Here is an 8,249-nt window from a genome sequence, read left to right as displayed (position 1 = left end):
TTCGTGCGCACGCGCGCGTGTGTGGTTGCACACAAACAACTTGCTTTAAGTGACGCACCAGGACAATGAGAGTGGACTATGGAGAGCATTTGATCCCGAGAGAACTTCCGTTATAGAACAAAGCACTTATTTTAGAAACACTGCATAGATTACCTAGAGTTACAGGGATATTGGCAACAATAATGTTGTCATATTTCACAACAATTAGCTTCAGTCATGTTTTGTTAAATTGGTTGCACAAGTCCAAATTTATTGTGGATTTTCTCCAATCCTAATTATAAATACAGGCTCAAACATATTAGTACAGTGCTAATAAAAAAACATGTGCTCACAGACCCACACACAAACACTGTCTGTTGTAAAAATAGGTGTTAACTGTGATTAACCACAATTACACCTTGCATACTAAGGCCTGATTACTGCAAGGCCCTTAGAAACAGGAAACGCCTTACATGGAATCTTTTCAACACGAAGTAGGCTACAGATCTCGTAAATAGACCATGATAAAGTGGATAAGTTTGATAATGTCTCACTAATAAACCTAACACATGATGGATTGGTAACACCAATATGTATTAAAAATAACATCATTCTCATTTCATAAACATATTATTAGGTATCTAATACAAAAGTCTAGACAAGATTTTTTTTTTCTAAATTGCATAAAAAATTAATGAGAAAAAAATATATTTCCAAAACATCTTCATCTTTAATATGACAATATTAACACTTCACTGGTAAATGGAATGATTATTCTGCATCTACAACAACTAGATTCAAAAATGTAACTATTAGTAATCGCACTAATATAATGATTAATGAAGAAAGCAGATATAAAAAATATCTACATATGTAAATTCATATACAATTTAAAGAATTAATGTTCAGATTTTCTCTAGCTCGTAAAGATTCAATCCTATTAAATTGTATTTCTTGCTCTATAAGTACATATCGCATTGTTCATGCACTTATAGATTTTCCAAATATCTGTCTGTGGGAAGGTTTGGAGGACTTCATAAAAAGGGGTCCCACCATAAAAGGCCTGGAAGTTAGCAGAAAACAGCCTCATGACAGGATGGGGAGCAGGCCTAACTCCATCTTGGGTCAAACACTGATTAGATTCTCAGAACCAGATTAGGTTCTGCTCCAGGTTCAGTGATGTCTCTCAGGCCCTGTTTGAAGAAAACTTTGTCAGCAGTAGCTCATACAGGTGCTGCCTCCCCGGTATAGTCAAATCTGGAGCTGGAAGGCTGTTCTTCTATTGGAACTTAGACATTTAAGCATATCACAAAACTTGAAGAATGCACAGGTGAACAGAAACATCAGAACCACTGTTCAAACAAATGGATCAAACTTGCTTTGTGGACACTGTTGTAAGTTGGTGTCTTTTATCTAGTCAGAGATGCATCTTGACTATTAAAATATCTTCCTGTTTTGAAGCAGGTGTCAAGGACTCCGAGTGCTGAGGAATATTCCTCTTACCATGGGAAAAAGACAAGGTTGAGATTTTGAGATGCATAATAGATTATTACTTTAGAAGAACTGATATTTTACAATGGTTCACTATTTTACAAAGTGTTTAAAACACTGTATTATGGTCTCTTCATTTTGGACGATATCAAGATTAGGCTATGGAATTCTATTTACTAAAATAAATTGCCTTTTTTAATAATATTTTAGCTTATTAAATATACCCTCTGTGTAAAAAAATTATGTTCTTTGTCAGTTTTTGTGGATTTTTGTGGAAACACACAGCAGATCATGTCTGAATTCAAGAACAATTGAGAAAAATGTAATTGACACTTATCCTTCTGAAAAGGGTTATGCAGACTTTTGTAAGACCTTGGGACTCCAACACATGGAAGCCCATTTTCCACAAATATGATTTTATGGACAGGTTTTGAACCTTAGTGGCTGGGCTTCCAAAATTACTCAGCGACTCAACCAGGAGGTCACAAAAGAACCAAGAACCACTGCAGACCTCATGTACTTCATACATTTTGTCTAGCTAACGATGATGAAATAATGTGTAGACTATGTATCTGTACTAATTTATGGGCCTTTCTCTCTTAACTAAATTGAGGAAGGAGAGTAGGAAGACGTGTCAGTAGGCTGAGAGAAAAGAGAAAATTTAAGTCTTGGACTGGGAGTATGGACTCTGAAATGTTTGGACTACGATATGAAAAACTAGAGTGTTGGCTGAGATGATGCAGAGAAGGAGTGTGGACATACTGTGTGTTCATGAAATCAGGTGGAACGGTAGCAAGGCTGGAAGCTTAGCAGCAAGCTTCATGTTGTTCTACCATGATATGGATGGAAAGAGAAATGGTGTAGGAGTTATCTTGAAGGAAATGTTTGTCATGACTGCTCTAGAGGAGAAAATAGTGTCAGATGGGGTGATGAGTTAGCTGAAAATTGAACGTGTGATGTTCCATATTGTCGGTGGTTATGCCTCACAGGCAGGATGTGAGTTACAGGAAGAGGAGAAATTCTGGAGTGAATTAGAGGAAGTGATGCTGGATATCCCCAAAGGTGAGAGAGTGGTGATTGGTGCAGATTCAGTCGACATGTTGGAGCAGTAAACAGCAGGGATGAAGAAGTGATGAGGAGATTTGGTATCCAGAACAAGAATGCAGACAGACAGTCATAGACTTTGCAAAGAGAATGAAAATGGCTGTAGTGAATACTTTCTTTCAGAAGTGGCAAGAACACGAGGTCACTTACAAGAGTGGAGGTGGGGGCACACAGGTGGATTACGTCTTGTGTAGACAATATAACCTGAAGGAACTCAATGACTGCAAGGCTGTTCTTTGTAAGAGTGTTGCCAGACAGCACAGGATGCTGGTGCGTAGAATTAATTAATTTGATGGTGAGGAAGATGAACTGGACAAAGGTAGAGCAGAGGACATAGTGATAGAGGCTGAAAAAAGAAGAATGTTCTGTGTCTTTCAGGCAGAAATTTGGACATACTTTGGATGGCCAGGAGGTACTTCCAGATGACCGGATAAGTATGGTAATCTATAACTATGGTAATAATCCCATCTTTTTTTTAGAATACATAGTTGCCAAATTTACACAGTCATAGCTCTGTTTAGTCATTCCCTCAGTTGAAGCCTAAGTGGAAATTCAACTGAAGAAACTGAATTACTTACCTTCATCCAATCAGAGGCTCAACCGCCTCTGAGGCAAGCCAATCAGCTTTGAACTGCACCTCCACGAAGCCCAATCAGCATCCAGAGTTCATCTTAAAAGGTCTTTAAATCCACGACTCAGTCTGCTACCCAGCCAAAGCGCAAGCAGCGGTTGCGCAATGTCTGACTTGGACTCAGATGACCCTGATTCAACCCACCTCCATCCCCTTCTCCACCATCATAGCTAACCTCTATCGGGTTTTTCCATGGTGCTTCTTCAACCTCCCTATCAGAGCGTAATTCCTCCTTACTGCATTCCCTGTCACATCTCAATTGTACCGGCAGAAGACCGCCATGTTGAGCCTGGTTTTGCCAGAGGTTTCTTCCCACTGTCGCTTCATGCTTGCTCATCATGGACAGCTCATGCAAACCTGTGTTTATCAAGTTGGACATCTAGCTCAAACAGATCATCATATGGACTGAACAAACTTTGTTTATCTCCACTGCACCACCAGTTTCAGGCCTGGGGGATCATTCCTATTCTCATACACCTACTTATGCATATTGAAGTATAATTCAGCGTGAATGTTTTCTGCCAAGGTCTGAGCGCCAAAGTCTTAAAATATTATATCAATAAAATTCTTCTAATTGCCTTTTCTATCCGTGTGAGTTTTTCAGATTGAAATATATTTATTTATTTAAGTTTAAATATCATCACACCCATTGAAGCCTTTTGGTTTAGTGCTATGAACAAGGTGCACTTTTTTGTACTTCACAGAATGATATTAGCCATAAAAATCTCGACTTTCACTCTCAGACATGTGAACGAAATATGTGGCCACTTTAATTCATTTTATGGGTTTCACTGAATTTATATTATTTTTAACATTAAAAATAACATATATTAATTTATTTTCATACATAATAAAGATTGAAAATATTTAGGGGGAAACTACAATCTGAGGCTATAATATTTCATGCTTTAAAGTATTTAAGAAAAAAACAACAACAACCTCGGTTGAACTGACTCGAGTGTGCATGTTTTTTTTTTTGTTCAAGCACAGCGACCTCTGGCGGAGGCCCCTTGGAGGTGCCGCCGGGGTCACTCGCGGACGTCACGGCGCTTGCGGAGGAGGCGCGGCTTGGTTCTGCTGCAGCGGAGAAACATGACATGGGGATGAGCAAGAGAGAGAGAGAGAGAGAGAGAGAGAGAGAGAGAGAGAGAGAGAGAGAGAGGGAGAGAGGGAGAGAGAGAGAGAGAGAGAGATGCAAGAAGGGAGGGAGGGAGTGAGAGAGAGAGAGAGAGAGATGCAAGAAGGGAGGGAGGGAGTGAGAGAGTGAGTGAGACAGCCTGATTGGAATAAACGGCTCGTCAGAGGTCTGGGCCGAAAACGTAATGATGGGGAGCAATGACTGAAAAGGCAACGGTAAGAAGGCTCGAGCCGATTTCACTTGCTTTATCGCCGTATTCTCACGTTATTCGCACGGCCGGACGATCCCTGGTTCCTTTGCTGTTGAGCACAAAAGGCTGCACTCTGCAGACAGGTGCACCTGCCTTTTATGCGAGTACGTGCTTCGATGAAATCAACTTCAGGTTTCTCCGTGCGCTCGGCTTTATTCTAGCTCGAAGGCAGACACATTGAGGGCCCCATGAAACCCTCGTCGGCGCTTTGGGATGAGACTTCAGCCGGACAGACACGGGAGATAATAATAATAATAATAAAAAAAACGCAGTAGAAACATGCATCAGCCTGCTTAGTCACAGACCTTTGTCATGTAGGACCATATACTACCGATGTAATATAGCCTAATTATGAGACTAATGGGTAGATTGTGTGTTTTTTTTTTTTTTACCAGATCACTGAAATCTCTCATTTCAATATGTGCAACCATGAATATTGTCGTATTGATATTTGCAGATGCAGACATAAGCGACGTTATTTGGGCCAGATGGCTCTACATGTTGATGGTGAAGAAAACCAGCAAGCTTCACTTTAAGATGCTCAGTGGGGAATGCAGGAAGAGCTGCAAATACATCTCTGTTTTATTATTTTTTATTATTATTTTAATGCTGGCCTGGTTCACAACATATACCGATGCCCGACTGTAAAGATAGTGAGGCCACTGATTCACTGCTGTGGTATTTTTAAACCCTACTCATGTTCCCTGACAAAGACCTACATAATAACACAGAGCTGCTTCACATTCCTTGTACCTCAATTACAGGATGTTTTTTTTTTTTTTTTTTTTTTTAGCATCAGGTCATCTCAGCTCTACAACTCCTTCCAGCCATGTCTGATGGCTTTGGTCTGATCTGTGAGACAGGCAGCTGACAGCAGGTGTGCGATTTAGAGACAGATCAGATAGTCTGTAGCTAAAAACCACGTAAAAGCAGGCCCTTGTGGCTGCCGGGCCGAGCCAGAACCGACGGCAGCTCTGTGGAGGCCCTGGGTGCAGCAGGGCACTGGGGAGAGGGCGCCTGGCACCCGATCAGTTGCCACAGTGAATTCTGTTTTCAATCTCTGGCTTTCGGCGGAGCGAGAGCCGACTGTTGTTGCTGCTGAACTTGGTTGAGCTTTCATGTCTCTGAAGGCAGCGCTGCTTTATCAAACTGTTCCTGGACTGATACAAAATGACAGGCCTTTGTAATATCTGTGTCTGCTGCTGCCCACATGAAATACCCCGAGCGGGGCGCTGCCCTCATCCCATATTATTCTAAAATGCATCGGCTTTGTTATTAACATGGCACTTGACGTTTGAACTGCCAATATATTTATTTCTCCCCCCTGGTCTCATTATTCACTAATTTCTTCAGGTCAGTCCACCCCCAAATTACAACCAAAGTGTTACCAGTTCATTCATTCATTGGAACCCAAAACAAACCATTTGGGCCCCATAAACTTAAACCAGTGTATTTTAGATTATTTGTCCAAGAAGGTTCGTATTGTTTAAAAGATAATGGAGCTAAATAGTCATACAATGATCATATCACATTTGTTCTGTAGTCTAGAGTGGATGGAATATGATACCAAGATATAATAATAATAATAATAATAATAATAATAATAATAATAATAATAATAATAATAATAATAATAATAATAATAGTAACAATAATTGTTCCTCCTAAAGTTAATACGGCTTGTAACCTGTACGGCTTAACTGAAAAATAAATTGTAATGTTTCACAAAAAAAAAAAAAAAAAAACTCAACTTATGTGCATTCTTAAGTGTGCATGCACATGTGAAATACTTATTTGAAGCACCATTTGATTAGTTACAGAAATTAGTCTTTTTGAAGACTATCCACATATCATCAAGTTTTACCATATTTACCAAGCCTTCTATGGATTAAAGAAAAGAAAAAGAAAGAAAAAAAAAAGCAACTCACTTTAAAGACGGTCTGACTGGTCCATTCCAAAACTGGTACCTACTTCCGGGTAAAAAAAACAACAACAACCAACATGCACTTCTTTTCTTGATCTGGCTGTATGCTTCTGGTCACTGTCGTATGCTGAAGACGCAATTGCTCTTCGTTATTATTATTACTTTAATTATTTAGCTTTCATAAGCATCATAGCAGATGCTTAAACATTTACTGGTATCTGGAACTGTTCATAACAAGGCATGATGCTGCCACCCCCATGCTTCACTGTGGGTATTCTCTATACAGTGTTTTTTTTTTTTTTTTTACCAAACATACCTTTTGGACTTACGGCCTAAAGGTTGCTGCCTTGGTGTAATAAGACTTCATATTTTGTAACTTGCTTTTGGGAGAGTTTAAATGGGTTATTGGAAAAGTGTTTAGATTTCCTCTGTTTTTTATTTTTTCAAAATAAGATGCATCCATATTGCCACTCTACCCCTTAGTCCTAACTTAACAGAGAGTTGGGAGATTTTTTTTGTCATATGTACCGCTAACTTGGTACTTACCATTAACTCCTCCAGCTCATTTAAGCCTCTTAGCAGACTCCCTGATTAGGTATTTCACTTTTTTCTATAAGTTTAGTTGAACATTCTGTTGTTCCTAATGGCACTATTCAATTCAGCTTTATTTATATAGCAATTTTCAAACAAAAGCGACGCTCAAAGAGCTGAACAAACAAAGGCAATGCATAAAATAAATAGACGTTATAGACAATTAGAAATGCTCAGGCTCAGTCATTTAAAAATTGCCAAGGTAGATCAAAATGCACTGATGCATCTCAGTAGTTCAGGTAGAAAAATACAGAAAAAAAAGAAGTTGAGTAGGTCTCTCGAATGGGTTCTTCTTTTCCAAGAGACTTGGAGACTGAAGAAATGTAAATTAACTCAGCTTCATAAGCAGTTTCTTCGCATAGTGGATCAACACGTTTAACTGGGACAGTCAAAACTAGAACTCCTGCCAGGCTTCGGATGAAAAGGAGGATCTCAAACCCAGACCCAGACCAACAGTCGTCCCTTATGTTGCAGGAGTTTCAGAGAAACTGAGATGCCTATTTTCTAAGCATGGCTTTCAAACCCCAAAATACATAAGGTCAAAGACTGGTTCACCCCAAAGATCCGGTCCCCCGGCGTGTGGAGCAATGTTGCGCATGCTGTTAAGTGCCAGGAGGACTTTGACCAGTTATACATTGTGGGAAACAAAGCAGCCACTGGCCCAAAGGATGGCCCAGCACTGAAGAGCAGCATGATCAGGCCAGGATCCTGCAGTTTAGACTCATCTGCAGGCCAGCGGTCACTCTTTCAGGGATGAAGACGTTCTCATCCTGGATAGAGAAGAACGCTGATTGGAAAGGGGAGAAAAGGCAGCCATTTTTAAAAAAAAAATTTTGTGAAGAGAAACCGCCCGTTAAACAGGGGTGGAGGGCTCTGGGTCCAATTGTCCCCCTCTTACAATGATGGTCCTCTTTTTTTTATGTGAGCAACCGGTTTTGATTGTCACAGGTTTTTTGTTGCTCCACTATGCAAAGGTACTGCTTATACGGCTTAGTTCACCTTTAACTCCTCAGACTGAAGGGACTTCTTGAAGGAGAGACGAAACGTTTCAACAAAGAAGAACCCGTCCAGAGAACCTGCTCAGTTTCCCTTTTTTGTACCCAGGTAGATTTTCTCTGCTTGACAGGATATACCATGTGTT

General features: G+C 40.0%; 1 protein-coding gene across 1 annotated transcript in view; it reads left to right on the top strand.

Moving 5' to 3' along the window:
* The first annotated feature begins 4,420 nt into the window (after nucleotides 1-4,420).
* otud7a (OTU deubiquitinase 7A) overlaps nucleotides 4,421-8,249 on the top strand; it is a 78,045-nt gene continuing 74,216 nt past the window's right edge. Inside the window, exon 1 of the mRNA XM_036149636.1 lies at nucleotides 4,421-4,558. The gene's annotated coding sequence lies outside the window, so the exon portion shown is untranslated. The remainder of the gene's footprint in view (nucleotides 4,559-8,249) is intronic.

The sequence above is a fragment of the Fundulus heteroclitus genome, chromosome 2 (genome assembly GCF_011125445.2).
Source record: "Fundulus heteroclitus isolate FHET01 chromosome 2, MU-UCD_Fhet_4.1, whole genome shotgun sequence".
NCBI classification, from domain to species: Eukaryota; Metazoa; Chordata; class Actinopteri; order Cyprinodontiformes; family Fundulidae; genus Fundulus; species Fundulus heteroclitus.
The sequence above is the reverse complement of the archived record's forward strand: the minus strand, read 5'-3'. Positions and strand labels throughout refer to the sequence as shown.